The sequence below is a fragment of the Neovison vison genome, chromosome 1, assembly GCF_020171115.1.
Source record: "Neovison vison isolate M4711 chromosome 1, ASM_NN_V1, whole genome shotgun sequence".
Taxonomy (NCBI): Eukaryota; Metazoa; Chordata; class Mammalia; order Carnivora; family Mustelidae; genus Neogale; species Neogale vison.
The window spans coordinates 53,031,105-53,048,562 of record NC_058091.1 but is presented as its reverse complement, the minus strand read 5'-3'; the positions used below and the strand labels follow the sequence as shown (position 1 = coordinate 53,048,562).

The 17,458-nt window shown below is 36.9% G+C and overlaps 1 protein-coding gene across 3 annotated transcripts in view; it reads right to left on the bottom strand.

The window, feature by feature from the left end:
- The window catches only part of FILIP1 (filamin A interacting protein 1), a 183,245-nt gene extending 170,722 nt beyond the window's left edge, over positions 1-12,523 (bottom strand). Inside the window, exon 1 of one of the 3 annotated variants that reach the window (XM_044246991.1) lies at positions 12,371-12,523. The gene's annotated coding sequence lies outside the window, so the exon portion shown is untranslated. Of the gene's footprint in view, positions 1-11,544; positions 12,138-12,370 lie in introns of those variants that run through there. The other 2 variants (XM_044246988.1, XM_044246993.1) reach the window with 2 other exon arrangements.
- Positions 12,524-17,458: the final 4,935 nt, after the last annotated feature.

Below are 17,458 nucleotides of genomic sequence, written 5' to 3'. Positions count from 1 at the left end.
CACGTGTTCATTTTGGTGAGATTCCATCGTAATACATCACCAGGAACACATGTGTTCCACTGGGACTTTATTCCCTGGAAGATGTGAATGGTGATGTAAATAACAGCATCATTGGAATTTGGGGGAAGTGATGCAGGGAAGAAACCTATGGTGAAATTAAGACAATGTCAAGCAACTATAATCAGTATTTCCTTTTGGAATAATGTGGGTAATATTGATGCCGATAGGGAACTTCAGTGGTATTCATCAGCTGGAGCTGTCAGTAGACACATTTATTAAATGGCAGCTGTTGCTTTACCACTTGCAGGGAAGTGGAGCAATCCTAACTCCAAAATAGATTTCTGAAGATGAGAACATTTCCAGCTAATAAACCATAATAAGAGCCCATTTATGGTTTTTTTCAGAAGTGTTACAGTACATGAGTAAAAAGATGAGGGGCAAATATTTGCAATTAGACTTGTGACAACAGTTGTCTTATAACACTGTATTTATTGATTTTTTTTTAAGGTAATCACTATGCCCAATGTCATGCTCAAACTCACAACCCCTAGATAAAAAAATCACATGCTCTACCAACTGAACCAGTCAGGTGCCCCAATATACCACTATCTTAAAGTAAGTGTTTTAGTCTGTTATTGGAAATACATCTATACCATGCTAATCATAGCTAGAGTCCAGCTTCCACACATTTAGCTATGTGTTGGTTATTCTCTGATACTCTAATGAACATTGTAAATATTTGTTGATTTTTAATTTGTATTCTTATAATAGTAATATGTGACAAATAAGGTTAAAAAGAATACCAAAAAGCAGACAGATAATCACCCATGGTTACTGATTGTTATTCCCATGTTTATAAAAAAAAATTATGTTCAATCCAATCAATGGAAACTTGTCAGTGATGTTTACTTTCTCAATTCTAAGACATTTATTTTTTTAAGTCTACATTTAATGGATTCAATTTAGCAAATAATTTTTGAGGACTTATTTTGTGCAATGTGATTCTAAAAATCATTCTAAGTCACATCTAACCTAGTTGTCATGTTAATTTTTTAAAATTTACATATAAATATTAATCAAAATAATTATAATCTCACTTTTTGTTTAGGTTCTATTGCTTATAATAATCTGTGTTACAGGATTTGCCATTGGTGATTTCCATCTTGGTAAGGTATGATTTAACCAGACAAATGTATATAGATTTTCCCCTAGGTGTAAAAATATTGCTCTGTAGAATTTCAAACTTATAGGAGCAATCAGAATACTAATTCTGTACAGGCTTCCAAAAAGTGTAGACTTAAAAACGTCTGCAGGGTACTTGACCCACTGGCCATGGGACCAGTGAGTCGGGACAGACCAGCTTGTTTCCAGTGCACCTGCTGCTGTAGAAGTAAAGTAATTAATCCCTTCCTGTTGTTGCTGTTATCATGAGATGTTAAAGGGTGGTATGTAAGTCCACAAAGGGGAATCCCAGGGAAAATAGTGAACCCAGCCAAAGTCACAGGATTAGGGGAAAAGTCAACGGTCTGAACAGGACACTGGAGTTTTTGGTTAAAATTTCCACTGGGGGAAAAAAATATGTGTCCCAAAGTAAAGCAGAATATATTATATCAGTCCACAAGGAAACGGAAAGACAGTATGTAGAAACAAAATTACTGGGGAAATGGAGCATTTTGGAACAGTGTCTGAGAGAAGAGTTTGCCTCCACATGACTCACTTGTTGGGAAAACAGAAAACAAGAACCCAATCATTGGCCAAGCAGAAAGCTCATTTAGTTATCAGAGCACCAAGGCCAGCTGCCACAAGAACCTTGATGCTGAAACAAGGAAACAGCTATCTTTCAAAACCTTATATTCTCAGAATTAGCTCCAAACCAGCAGAACAATGAAGAGATTAAGAGTACAAACTGAGGAGTGCAATTGCCTGACTCAGATCCCAGATCCACCACCTGCTTGTTAGAGAGCCTTGGACAATTCCCTCAGCCATTTTATCTATAAAATGTAGAGAACATGAATATATGCCTCATGGGGCTGCTAGTGCCTAATACATAGAAACTCTCATTAAATATTAGCACTTTATTGTTTGTAACGATCATGTGATAAAAAGGGTAATAGACTGGAATTTGTAACTTCTGCTGAGTGACTTCTTTCTACATCTTAGTACTATCTTCTTTTAAGTAATGAGGTTATGCTAGGTAACTGGTTCACCACCCTGGATGCACACTGAAATCACATAAAAACTTCCAAAAACCTAGTCAGGTCAACTTGAATCAGAACCTCTGGGGCACAGCCCCAGGCATTTAAATTTTTAGAGCATCCCTGCTGATCCTGATGCACAGAGAGTGTTGAGAACCACAAGACTAAATGATCTGATAATTCCAAGTGAACTCAGAGTTCAGTTTCCTGCTGGGTACTTGTGGCTCCAAGACCAAAGCTGTGTAATTATCAACAATGTGAGACTCAGAGCCCACATTCCTGCTTGAAATCAGACCAGGTACAGAAGTACGAAAAGAACCAAGAGCTCTGACAGAAAGTTCTTGCATTAATATGATAAATTGTTACTATCTTCCACTTAAGAGACTGTATCAATTTTGTTGCCAAGCGAGATTTAGAATAACTGAATGAGAAAAAAGAAGGGGGGGGGGAACCTTCTAGAAGCCAACAGTCCTTTGTCTCCTGTGGAGATACTAATCCTTTCTCTCCTTTGATACTGCTGTGCCCTTTTACAGAAAGATAAGAAATGACATAAGGGAATTCCCGAGTTTATTTGTTAAAAGGAAATCAGGAGATCATGTGAATGAGATAGAGGACTTGATGAAATATAATATATTGCTACTTTTACTTTGGAGTAAATTAACCTATACCACAGAGAAAAAAGTATATTTGTTTCGGGAAGATGTTTAGCATGTCAAGTAAGCAATCAGTGGTGTAAGTACTATGTATTGACCAGAAATAACTATTTATGTGTATGTTGGCGGGGCGGGGGGGGGGGGACGTGGTGGTGTATGTATCAAGGTATGTGAATATACTTTTGAAAAGATACTGTTTTCAATTTGTAGAATACATTTTTTTCCAAGAGTAGAGATTCATTCTGTTATGTGCTTACTTCACATGAAACATTCACATTCCTAGGATTTTCAATCCTATCACCTGGGGTATTTGATACAATAGAGTATTTATGGACACTGGCATAAGAAAAAGCAAAACATTATCTACTCCATCAAAATTTTATTAAAATTGCTTTCCTTTTACTACAATCCAAAAGTTAAATGTCATTCATGTAACTTTTAATTATATCCAATTTTAATTATATCCAAATGATCAGACATTAGCATCATTAATAGTCATTCTTGGTTAATAAAGATAAAATAATTAAATAAAATGTCAAATAAAATAGCCCATGCTATTTATCACAGTAGCAAACCACTGTCTGAAAGTATCAGGTAATTTTCCTTAGACTGCAGCAAGATCTCTGTTTTTTTCTGAAGGAGAAACATGCTGCCAGATTGACAACTCACTACCTAAGCAAAGTTTTGTGAGCCTATGAGAGCTCTTACATGGGAAGAGGCCTTCTATTCCCTTCTTCATTCCTTCCTCCATCCAATGTACATGCACCACCAAAGACTTCTTCGGGGAACACCGATACCAACACCTGGAATAAGTATTTTGTAGGATTCCCCCTTTAACCCACTTAACAAACTGAATGCTAATGACCAAGGCAGAGATCAGCAGAGCATGTTTAATGTTACAACAGAAGGGGCGTTCCGAGTTGTCAGCAGAGACAACACAAGGAAACCAAACCCCAATGGGATCAAAAGATCTGGCTACAAAAGCAGCCATAATAACTCATAAAAGCAAATGTTCCATGCCACCCTCTCCCAGTGAATCAAGTTGGCAATGTAGAAACAAGAACCATGAGCACCTGGGTGGCTCAGTCACTTAAGCATCTGACTCTGGATTTCAGCTCAGGTCATGATATCAGGGTTGTGAGATTGAGCCTAGCACTGGGCTCTGTGCTGGGCATGGAGCCTGCTTAAGATTCTCTTTCTCTCTCTCCTTCTGCCCCACCCCCTCAAAAAAAGAACCACATTGCCCCATCAATAACCGTGGAAGAATAGTACTCAGGTGTTTCCGGGTTGCCCAACTCCAGAGGCCACTGAAGCTTTTGTTTCTACCTTGGGATCTGGGAGAAGAGTCTGAGTCCCTGCAGTGTCACATCCTACAACTTTCACTAAAACATCTCACAGTCATCTATATGGAGGTGTTCCTTGAACAACTGCCTACATTATAAGAAAGTAGTTGAAAATATGGGCTGACTAAGATCAAACTGCCTGTGTTTGAATGTCCAACCTACCAGTGGGCATATTACTTCCCATCTATCAACCTCTTTTTTCTCACCCATAGAGAGAGATAAAGCTAGTGCCTCATAGGGTTGTCATGAGAAGTAAGTAAAATCAATAAATAAAATGCTTGGCACAATGTCTGGCACAGAATAATCTCCAGTGTATGCTACCTAGTATTATCATCATCTGTAGATACTAAATAAGTATATATAGCTATATATAAGTATATATAGATGATATGTATTATATGCAGCTGTTATCATTTTATTATGAATTATATCATCATATAAGAATTGGGATTTAGATGCACAGTCATTGGTAGGAACACCTGGTATGCTGGGCAATGACCTCCAAAATGAACAACATATAGAAAGTGGAGATATGTGACCCAAAATTGAGGAGCCCCTGAGGACAGTATAAGCAGCTGGCTTCCTTATGCACCCAAACAAACAACAGCCTGTGATCGAAGCAGTTGGTTTGGTGATGTCCAAACCAAAAGATGATATCTATCAAGACAACATGTGAAAGTTAAGCTTATGTGTGAGGCCCCTCCCTCACCCAAATACCGGGCTGCCCAAGCATGTATCACTTATTAAACAGTTACTGAAACACAAAGAGCCTTGAATATCTCCAGTGTCACATTTCAAGACTTACAGAATAATTAGGAAAAATCTGAGCTGGCAAAACTCTTCCTGGCTCACTCTGGCAAGCAGACCATCTTTGTTTTCCAGTAGTGTGTGTTGTCATCACAGTAACTATGAGGCTCCAAATACAGGCACAGGCCGTCATTTCCTCATGGACTTAGGCTACCACTGAAATATCATTATGAATGCAGTAATGCCTCTTCCTTTCCTGTTGTCTGTGGTACCTCAAAGAATCAGGCCCTAAACTGAGTTACTTAAGACATAAGTATATTAAAGATATATTAAAAAAAAATCCTTTTATCCCAATTACCATATCACCTATGATTCATGTGTGTGTGTGTGTGTGTGTGTGTGTGTGTGTGAGTGTATAAAGACCTTATTTTTACAAAGATCTTTTAGATAAACAAGGCAAGTTGGCCGTAATTTGATTGTCTTGGTGATGTCAACAGTCTACTGTTTTTAATCAAATTGTCTTTCGACTTTAAATCTTCAGCAAGTCATTTTTTAAAGAATGCATTTGGCCAGCTCTGATGAGTTCATTTCATGGACTTCCTACACCTTTTCCTTACAAAGACAAGTAGCAGATAATTCATTTCTTCAAAGTAAATTGGGAAGATTGCAGTCACAATTGTTGCAAAAGAAAAGGAAAAAAAAAAACTGCAAGACTATTTTCAAGGGTGGACCTGTAAGGTCTTTGACCAGTGAAGCAACAATCATGTTCAGTCATCTATGTTTTGGTAAAGGAGGTAGGTGACAGAATTGAAGCAAGAAAGCAAAAAGAGAAAAAGCCCTGAACCTTAAGGACTCAAAGTCGGATCACTTGAGATAATCCCTGCATTTGTTTTAAAAATTTTCAGTCTGTCTTTCACAGACCTCAGAAACACATAAATCACCCAATATTATGCATGTTGACACCATTTCCCAAAAAGGAAAAACCACGCCAACCTTCTTTTGACTTTTCAGTGCTGCTGCGGCTTAAGCAAAGCTCTCAGGGACCGGGATGCTGGTTAACGTCCTGTTACTTCATTTCTGCTGGGAGTTTCTCAAGTTCTGCAATCATCTGGTTAGCAGCCAGCTAGAGCTGCTCAATTCATGTTCAACTTTCCTGATTCTAAGTTCTCCCATAACTCCTGCCTTGCCTTTGAAATCAAATTGCCTCAACTATTGCCACAGGGAAAGGGGAATTCTGCCTGTAGCCTTTCCCTTGTCTGATTAGCCAAAAAGAGTAAGAATGACCATTTAAGGAGAATAAGAACACGAGCCAATATATTTTCCTGAGGTTCCTATATTTTTGCCCCAAAGCCTTGATAATGTATTCTATAAGGCCAGGAAAAGTTCTTATTTTTTTTTCTTTTCTTCCTTCTTTCTTTCTATAGCAAGTTTTTCATTAGAGAATGATAATTCTAAAACCCGTTTTGCCTCACTTATCTCTGAGAAACGTATTCTTTCAATTGGGAAAAATAAAGCAAATGGTCAGGTTGAAGCCATAACTACCCAGCATAACGTTTGTTAGTGCTAACGCTACTAAGAAACTTCCCTGTTTATAAGACTGTTTCAAATGTTTTTGTTAAATTAAATATACAAAATAGTAAGTACCTTATAATATACACTCATATCTTTATGATATAACAGGGGTTTTTTTGTTTGCCTTGGAATATACTTTCTTGTCATGTTTAAGAAGAATGAAGAGGATTAAGGACAATGAATAGCAAGAATTCATTTCCATTTGGTAAGGTTAAAGCTAGTGTGAGATGACCTTTTTTGGTCTTTTCATTTTTATCTGTTACTAGGTTGGTAAAACAAAACAAAGCATCTAAGGGAAGAAATAAAGAATGATATATTTAATAGTCTATTTTCTATAGAGGAGGAAGTCTCCATTGCCGTACATTACTCAGCGTTGTAGGCTATAAAAGAGACACCCAAGCATTACATATAAACACACTTTATCTCCAAGTGCAAATATAGAAACCATAGAACAGTCGATGCTGTGGGTGATTATTTAACCTTTTTCATAATGATTCTATAAGACAGCAGTCTGCTGAGTGATAAGGGAGGGTTTGAAACATAAATTCCATGCTGAATGATTGGCTGGCATACAAACTGTGTGTGCTTGCAGTACCCAGCAGCAAAGTATGTCCCAAACAAGATTCCACATTTAAACATTATGTTCTTCTGCTTTTCCTATGATCTGTGAACTTGAATTCACAGACTATCGTATCTAAGAATTTTGTGTACAACAAAGATCAAAATAAACAGAAAACTGCAATTAGTGTGTGATGATAAAGCAATAGTATCTTAAATTTACTGAAAATTCTACCAGGCAGCTGAGTTTTATTGACTCATTTAATCTTCAAAAGTACTCTGTGAGGAAGACAGTATTATTATTCTCATTTTACAGATGAGGAAACTGAGGCACAGAGAGTAATTTGCCCAGGGTCACGGTGAGCGGAAATCTGAATCCAGACCATCTGGCTTGCCTATGCTGCAGGCCTTCCTTGCCTCCTCCTTCATAACAATATCCTTGTATTTTCAACTCAGATTTAAGGAAACAAATTTATTGTATTAGCTAATCTTTCTATTGCTATATATGTTAAAAATAATTAACGTATAAACAAATTTATGTTGCAGTCTTTTAGATATCATACTTCTCTCGTAAATCTTTCTGCTAAAATAGATCTCAACCTAAGCTTCCCCCTCACTTCCCAAGGTGCTGCTTTCCTAAAACCCATGTGTATGAAAAAATAAAATGAGACAAATAAGTAAAAATGTGGATTTAGCAAGCTCTGTAAAATCCTGTTTCTTAGGGCATGTTTTATGAAAAAATGTTCATTTTCCAAAAAAGAAAAACACAGTCAGCATTAATTTAGAATGTGCATTTTGCCACCAAGTTTCACTTCTAAAAAAATAAATTAAAAATATAACTATAGACAAACCACTGCTAAATGAATATATTGGCTATTTCACAAATTTCATTGTGCAATTCCCATAATGATTCTTGCTAAACACTTTTAGAAGGGTAATTTTAATCTCCTTGGCTATCTTAAAATATAAAGAAAATACTTTTCTTTCAGTAAATCCAAAAAAATTGCTTCAAAATTGTAATTCATGTTTTATCTCACACAGTAAGGCAACAGTTTTCATGGGTGATTAAAAATAAATCTGAAAAATATCTCTATTTTTAAATAATCTAGGGAAAAAAGAAAAAAAGATCATAGCACATATTTAAATATTTTAATGTTCCGGGACAGATTGTAGTCCATGATGACCCACAGATAGAAGGAGCCATGATTTAAATGAATAGTATGAAAGGTAATTATAAATTTAATCTGGTACCAAAAGATGATAAAAGTGATATGATTTATGGTATTTAGGCAGGTGGATGCAGACACAGGAAAAAGCAGGTATATAGCATATATACAATCTTTTTATTTTTTTAAAGATTTTATTTATTTGTTTGAGAGAGAGAGAGAGAGAAAGCACCAGAGAGGGGAGGGCCAGAGGGAGAAGCAGACTCCCTGCCAAGTGGGGAGCCCGACTGGGCACTTGATCCTGGGACTCCAGGATCATGACCTGAGCTGAAGGAAAGCGTTTAACCAACTGAGCCACCCAGGTGACCCTGCAGTCTTTAAATACAATTCTTTCTAGTTTGTTCTCAAGGTCATCATCTCCACAATCAGGTACATGAGCATAGTTAGAATTACTTGTAACTTCTCTATGCATGATAAAACTATGAAGACTTGCCTTGATAACTTTTAAGATAAAAAGTTGTTAACTACATTTAACAGTTGCTTTTCTTGATTTTATATCTATTTATACTTTCTCTTGTACTCATTATCAGAAATGTAGAGCCTAAAGGGTTAATAGAACATCCACAATGTGCATGGGGATAAAAAGCTCTAAAACCAAGTGGTGCTTAGGACAGTGCTTTGCACCATTGCTTCATTAAACTGTTCTGAATTTAAAGACACAAACCTTACCCCAAAGTACCTTAATCCTAATAAAGCACCAAACTGTCTAAAAAGGAATCACTTTGAAAAGATAAGGTCAGGTAATCATTGTGAAAGTAGTAGACACTTATCTGGGCTTTAAAGAGTGGACAAGGGGGGCGCCTGGGTGGCTCAGTGGGTTAAAGCCTCTGCCTTCGGCTCAGGTCATGATCCCAGGGTCCTGGGATCAAGCCCCACATCGGGCTCTCTGCTCAGCAGGGAGCCTGCTTCTCCTCTCTCTCTCTCTACCTGCCTCTCTGCCTACTGGTGATCTCTGTCTGTCAAGTAAATAAATAAAATCTTTAAAAAAAAAAAAAAAAAGAGTGGACAAGGGTCTCTATAAGAAAGGGGAGGAAAGGTATTCCAGCCAGGGGGAATGAAACAGGCAGAAGTGTAGCACTGAAATGCATACTGTGCATGTGTTTGGAGAATGGCCCAAATTCCGAAACATCTGAAGCAGAAGGACACTTGTTGTTGAGTAGTGGGAGCCGAAACTGGAAAATTTAAGTACGTGCCAGATGATGGAAGGTTTTCAAAATACCCAGCCTAGGTGTTTGTCACCAACAGGAGCCCCAGAAGATAACCGAAGAGTAAGAGAAATTGGCAGAGCACTGTTTTAGAAAAATTAACCCCATGGTCATGAACTAGATGATTTGGATGGCAATGAGAGGTGGTAGGGGAGCAGCATTGTTACAATCCAGACAGAGGGTGAAGGGAAGAGGCCTTAATGTGGAGGGAGATATGGTGGTGGACTCTAACAACCCTTTTGGTGAAGGGGACAGAGTAGATTGCAAAATAACACAGACACGTGAACTTGAGCAAACAAGAGAACAGAATACGCATGGATCATGGAGGGTTTGACTGTGCATGTATCGGAGGGAAGCACATGGTCTAACCTGAGCTATTTTTGATTTTCAGGGATGAATTTACAGCCATGAAGACAATGCTATTCAGAAATCAGTTCATCAGGAAACACGGCTTTCACCCAGGGCCAAATGCTATACTCAGTTATCTACACACTGTTCCACTGACTCCCAAAGAAATTACATGCCGAGAACTAATGGCAGACTTTGGCTTTATACATACGTTTGTAAGCCAACAATGTGACCCTTCCTGAGATAAAAACAAAAATGAAAAGCATTTAGTTCTGACTTTTCAAAACTTTTTCAAGACAAAGATACTTCATCTCCGCTAAAGTACCAGGAGTTTCATTCTCTTATACCAAGGTTGCCAAAGTGCACTTTGCACGATACTTGTATACATTCATTATATATGATTAGCTTCATTTACTTCATAAACTAGTCATGCAATCAGAATCAGGAAGCACTGTACGTACTGAAATGTATGTACTATTTCCATTTCCTGCACATTCGATATATAAGCTTTAATTAATTTTTCTGAAAATAGAAACATTCACTGAAAGGGTTGATACATTCCTAATTGTCAACGAATCACCTGTTCAAAACCGGTCTTGGGTAAATTCTTTCCTTAAGTTGACAAAATAGACTCAAATAATTCCTTTTAAAATGTGCATCTGTATTTTCTCATATATCATCCTTAGATTAGAGTATTCATTCAAATTATCATGTTCACTTAAAGGAATAAACTTACACAAATCTAGCCCAATTATAGACACCAGGTATCAGTAAATATATCCTAAAATTCAGCCACAGCTTTTGTCAGAATCAATGTGAAATCAATCACTCTAAGCAATTCTGATAAATTTGCATGGCAACTCATGGAAGGGGAGATAACATACCAACAGAGAAAAGGAGGATTTCCTTCACACTATCGTAAACACGCTCCTATACACATATATATAACTTAAGAAAGAAGGTTTTTTCTAGAAGATTCTATTTCAGTTTTAAAAATCAGAATCGGTTTTATCTATACAGAAGCAATTACTCAGTTTATTTTTTTTCTAGATCACAAAATAGCACTCTCCCGGGTAGTTTCTATTCAACAACTGCAAAAGTAGTGATTTAATAGCAGTCGTATTTTGTGCCCAGTCAGAAACACTGGGGGTGACTATAATGTAACCAGGTCAGATCCAGCACAAGGTGTACCAGTGTAATCAGAGAATCCAGCAAAGGGAGAAGCAGATAGCAGCAAATCTTAAGCACAGCAACACACACACCATGCAGGACTTTCCTCTCATTTACCACACAAGCTGCTCAGCTAGTTTCAGTAAATGAATGTTATTTTACTCCTAGGAAAAATCTTTCTTCCATTGTTTAGCCACCTTAATTGTGACAGGAGCTCTGAAGTTGTCCTTTGCCATATTGCTGTTACCTGCCCGAGAACATTAACTTGGCAGAAATATTTTGATGGCTACTAAAACATCATAACAACCTTTGTGCTTAAAAAGGAATTGGTGTAATTCTGAAAGAGATGATGTTACTGATTCCTTCAAAATAATCCGCGATGATTATGATAATTCCTTAAATGTGTTATCACATAGTGGAAACAGTAAGAATCAAAGAAATCCGACAGCACAGACTCTGAGAAAACAGTCCTCTTACAGAAGCAGAAATTTCTAAAGAGACTAAATAGCTATTTATTTTGGTCTTACCTGACGGCAGCTTGTTTAATCAAGGGTATGTCCTTTATGGAGGTAGTTTATCCTTTGAAGAACCCAGTGGCTTGTCCCACAGCCCCAGAGAGACTGGAGTCTTGGAAAACTATCCAGCCCAAAAGAATACAGAGGAAAAAGCTTTTCCCACTTTCTTTCCTAGGACTAGCCAACAGCTGAAGTCATGCAGGAAACTGAGTAGAGGGAAGGGAAAAGCAGCTTCTTCTCCCTGAAATCCCGATCAGCAGAAATTGGAGGCTGTTGTCTATCTCCCACCCAGACTTTTGTTTAAAAGTTTTTTCAACTGTTGCTAGGTGGTGTTGGGTTCTGAGATTAGGTTTCTCGTCTTCTGCTCCCTTCACAACACTGTCGGAGCAAGGACTTTGTTGAGGAGCTGAGCTCGCGCGTGCTATATTTAACCAGTGTTCTCAGCAAGTCAAGCCTGTCAACAGCTGAGAAGTTTGGAGCCGGCTTTACTCAGTTCCTCGGCAGCTGGGTTATCAGTGGATATAGCTCTGCTCACCCTGTAAAAGATTGCAGGGAAACCGGCAGATCCTTTTAAGGACACAGAGGTAATTATTACTCAAAGCTCTTAAATACAGATTGTGATTTGGGGCTTTAAATCTGAGGAAGAAATAGCAGTTGTCTTGAGCAGAGCAATTTACCGATGCAATATTTTTCTCAAGCAGGCATTCTCAGATAGACGTTCTTAAATTTAAAACAGCCTTTTAAAAATGTGCCATAGTTGTTGGGGAAATTCACAGAGAGAGATCATCCCAGACGGTTTTTTACATCGGTGTGTTATTTTCATAGCCAGATGACTTACCTTGTTCTATCAGACTTGATCAGCTTGTATACCTAAATGTTATTAAAATAAGGTTAACATAAAGGAATGTCTGTAATGGTATGTTTTTGAATGGAGGAGGGTTAAGGAGGAAAATCTTAGCATTCTCACTCAGGTCATTCATTCAAAGTAAGAAGTGGAGAACACTCCAGGAAAACCAGGACTTGAAACAACTCTTGTCGACAGCCTCACCTCATCAGTAACCCTCCGGGCTCCAAAACCGGAGAAGGGTCGCTTCTGCCCTGAACTCTCCCATGAAGACTGTCTCAAGATATTTTATTGGCTTTATTTTATATCAGAAAATAGGATGAATCTGCCAAGATCAAGACTTATGGGGGAAAAGTGTTTTCTACTAGTTTTAGGGACTCTCTTATTATATATGTGAAATTAAGAGTAAGAGGAACAAAGAGAGATCCCTCTAGGTAAAGTAGGAAGGGACACACACAAACACACACACACACACACACACACACACACACACACCAGTATTAGTTAACACGCTAGAATATTGCCCTGATAAAAACGTCACCAACACCATTATAAATGTTGACCCCCCCCACCCAAGATCAATCTATCAGCCTAAGGATATACTTTTTTTGACATGCAAACTGAAGTTAGACCAAGCAGAGTATGCCTGGGGGGCTCAGTCAGTTAAGTGTATGCCTTCGGTTTAGGTCATCATCCCAGGGTTCTGGGATCAAGTCCAGCATCAGGCTCCTTGCTCAGCCAAGACCCTGCTTCTCCCTCTGCCTGCCATGCCTGCCACTCCCCCTGCTTGTACTCTCTCTCTCTGACAAATAAGAAAAAATAAAATCTTGAAACTAAAGCAAAACAACCAAAAAAAAAGCTTTGCATATTTGTGAGAAGTATCTTATGTACTAGATAATTCTAATGTCTGTCTGGGAAGGGCTACCGCTTTTCACAAGAGGGGGGGTGTGTGTGTCCTTTTAAAAGAAATGACCCTCACCTTCAAGATTACATTAGAAAACATCTCAGTTCTTCCCATCCCATCACCTAACAGCATTCATCCTTGTAATTTATCCCTGTAATTTATTTACTACTATCTACATATAAAATTACATTTGTTCAGATTCTTAGTCTTCCTGGGTCTGGGCCAGCCTTGATTTTTAGAAAAGACTTCAATTAAGATAAAAGTGTCCTTATGTGAAATTAATGGACTCCTCTAGAACACTAATGGATCTTTTAGAAATGATCTATTCACAGTCCCTAAAAAGTGGGTTCTGATAGGAAGTGGAAGTATGTGACTGGGCTAGGCCATTGTTTAGAAACACCAGGAGAACATTTTAAATATTACGAAGAGCTGGGTAAGGAGAAATTATTGTTTGGAAAATGCACATACCCCACACAACATATCCCGCATGTAATAGCGCCAGGTTGAGAACCATTTCACTAAAGAGGACTCCAGGAAGGTATCTTTTCACTCCTACTGAAAGTTCACTTTATAGATGTCTCCAATCCAAAATGAAACAGAGAAGATTGTACCCCAAGTCAAGATAACTAAGGGGAAATAACCCACTTTGTCTTTATGGACCTAGATAATTCCCTCAGGAGCAGGATAGTTATTTCTCCTCTAACTATCCAGACAATTAGAGTTCTCAGTGTGTTTTTTTTTTTTTTTCTTTAATGAAAACCTAGTCCTCCCACCATTGTTTTCTCTAACACTTAGCGGTCCATTGTTACTATTAATTTATTTTAAACAATGTGATGACAAGCAACAGCACACGGTATTTTATATAATTAGATACTGTTGCTACCTTCAAATTATGTTCTTTAATTATACTTAGCATATGTGCTAGCCTAACTCAGTATCCCACAATTAGTCTCTCTCTCTCTCAATCTCTCACACACACAAACACACACACACACATACATATGCATTCTCTATCCGTCTTTATAAAGTGAATTTATTTTGAAAGCTTTCCCCTGGGAATGATTATTCAGACAAAAGAATTTCCTACATAATCCACAGTGGAAGTAGTGTCATTAAGAGCTATTAGAAATTTGTGTTTTGTATACAGTCAACAAGGCACTGATTTTTCAACATATTTTGTTAATATATTACTGTTCAGCTGGAACCTTTTCCCAAAGTCTTAAGTGTGAGCATTCTGAGAACATCTGATAAACTTAAAACTAAAGCTGAATTTCCCAACTTCAAGAATGAGTCATGATGAAACTTTTTAATAAGAATATAGGTTAATAATATCAATGAGGAAAAAGCAAATGAAATATGTAAGAGTGTTGGCACATTATCTCTACATCCATTTCTAAAACACAAACTTTGCCATGTCGTTCATTTAAAGAAGCACGGGGATTTTTTTTAAGTAAAAAGTTAATCAGTTTGTCATTTGCTTCAAAATGAAGTCCAGGAGTGAGGGGTCACAAGAGGGGTCTCCAAACAACAAACATCTCTGTTATTGTTTATTGCCTGGATCTGGCTCCTGGGTAGTAGAAAATGTTTTCTGTTTGCTCCTTACTGAGTAATCAAGCACCACAGCAAGTGTTCAATAAATAGGAATGATTGAATGAGCAAATGAACAATATAAAGATGAAAAAAACTTTTAGAGCATGTTATCCAAAACTTACAGAAAATGTTTCTAGGCTTTCTAGACAGAGTTATGTCATTACTACTTGTTTATTAAGAGTTAGAGAAAGAAATTCATAGATTGCAAATCAGTTATTTTGAATTTTTTCAAATTGCAAAGGAAAGTTAATAGATTTTAGGATAATAATAAAAATACTTATGTAACACTTACTATGTGTCAAGCACATTTCTAAGGCTTAATACATATTCTCACAATAACCCAATGAGACAGGTATTATTATTATCCCCCATTTTACAGGCAAGAAAACTGAGGCATAGAGATCTTAAGTAACTTGATCAGGTTACATGCTAATAAGTAGCAGAATCAGAATTTGAACAAGAGAGTCTGGTTCCAAAAATTTGTGTTTCTAACCACATAACTGCCTCCTTACACTTAATACTCTCAGTATCCTGTTCTTGGCAATCACTGAGAGTCAAAAAATATAGACTCTGCTATACCTGAATAAATATGCTTCTGACCAAAAAAACACATTTAAAATTCTATAGCTCTCAAGCAAATAGAAAAAAAATAACATAACTACATGATCAGCATAGTAAAATAAAAGCTCATTGGAACTGAAATCCTGTTGAATACCAGAGAAGAGAAAATTGGACTGGAAAGAAGATAATTGCTTTGAGAAAAAAAAAAAAAGTGTCTATTTTTAAGCAAAGGATATGAGCTGTTCAGTATTCTCTTTAAAACAAACAATGCATGATGTTCTATGATGAATGAGTTCAGTGCCTAATGAAATTCTAAAATTACATTCTAAAAATATAATTTTGGCCTATGATTTGATAAGCAATTTTTAAGTGTTTATGAGCTATGCATTCACAACCAAAACTTCTCAAAGATGTAGCCAACAACAAGAAAAAAACATCAGACAATGGGGGGGGGTTGGCAGGAGAAATCAGTATACATTAACTAGTGTTTTGATATCAGAATGATGTGTTACACTTGCTATAGTCAGATTTTACAATTTAAAAACACTTGAATTTTTTATTAATCTACATATACCTCTTACAAAACTTTAAAAGAAATAGTGATAATACTTTGTAATATCTATACACATTCATAATGAAATAAGTACTTTGGCCTGTTCACTTAATAAAACACACATTATATCACTTATATATTTGTTCATAAAATATTCAATTAAATTATTTATTTTCCCAACAGCTTCAGAGAAAAGAGAACCAAGGATAGGTTTTTAGAAAGTTGTAAGATAATGATATTTCCATTTACTTGAGCAAAGTAAGCATTTACATGCTTGTATTAGACATTAAAATCCCCAATTCCCTGTCCTGCTTGAAACTGGGTGAACAGAACTTAACTCTAAAAGTTATTATAGGGTCATATTCTGTCAAGATTACAAGCATCCTACTTTGCAATAGAGTCAACTGACATTCTCTTGAGTCTATTTCCTTCTTCCTTTCCTATTCCAGAGTCATCCTCCACTCTGGTTCGATGCTCTAATTCTTAGCTGTAATGGATGACTCGACAATTTTCTATGAGGGGACGGGACATTTACTCTCCAAGAAACAGACACAGAATTGGATAACCAGTGACTGGGCATAGAATCATGAAAAATAAAGCAGTTTTCCCCATGGAGCTTATGGGTTTGTATGTGTACACTATATAGATAATTACAATTAACTGAAAAACAAGATGCCTTGGAAGCACACTGGTTGAGACCTCTGATTCTGGAGTCAGGCAAAGCTAGTTTGAATTCAGACTCCCATTACTCATTACCTGTGGGAATTTAGCAAATTACTTTATTTCACCCAAGACTACTTTACCTTTTCTGTAAGATTAATAAAATAGTTTAAGATTATTTATAATAGTCAAACACTATAAACCCTCTCTGAGTGCTTTCTACAATTGAATGGGTATATTGTAGTGTAGTCAGACAATGGCTTGCTATATACAGCAATTAAGAATGAGCAATCTACAATTGAATGTAACAATATGGATAAATCTCTCAAACAAAATGTTAAATGGAGAAAGCCAGACCCAAAAAGTACACTGACGATTCCATGTACACCAAGTTCAAAAACAAACAAAATAAATTTTTGGTTTTGGAAGTCAGAATGGCAGTTATCCTAGGAGGTGCGGACACAACTAGAAATGGGCACAAGACAGGTTTCTGTGACATTGGTAATATTCTATTTCTTGTGTTATGCCAATATGTTCAATTTGCAAAAATTAATCAAGCTGTATACTTGTGATTTTTTAAACGTATACTTAGGTATTTTTTTGTCTGTTATAATTTTATAAAAAGTTTTAAAATTGAGGATAATTTTAAGGTAAGAGTCCCTACCTTCTGAAATATTTGCAGATGAAATAATAGAGTATCTTGGATTTACCTGAAGACAACCCAGTGTCAGGAAAGAGACGTGGACAAGAGAATAATGAAACAAGATTGGCCAAAAGCTGACAGCTATTGAAGCTAAATAGTAGGTGATCATAC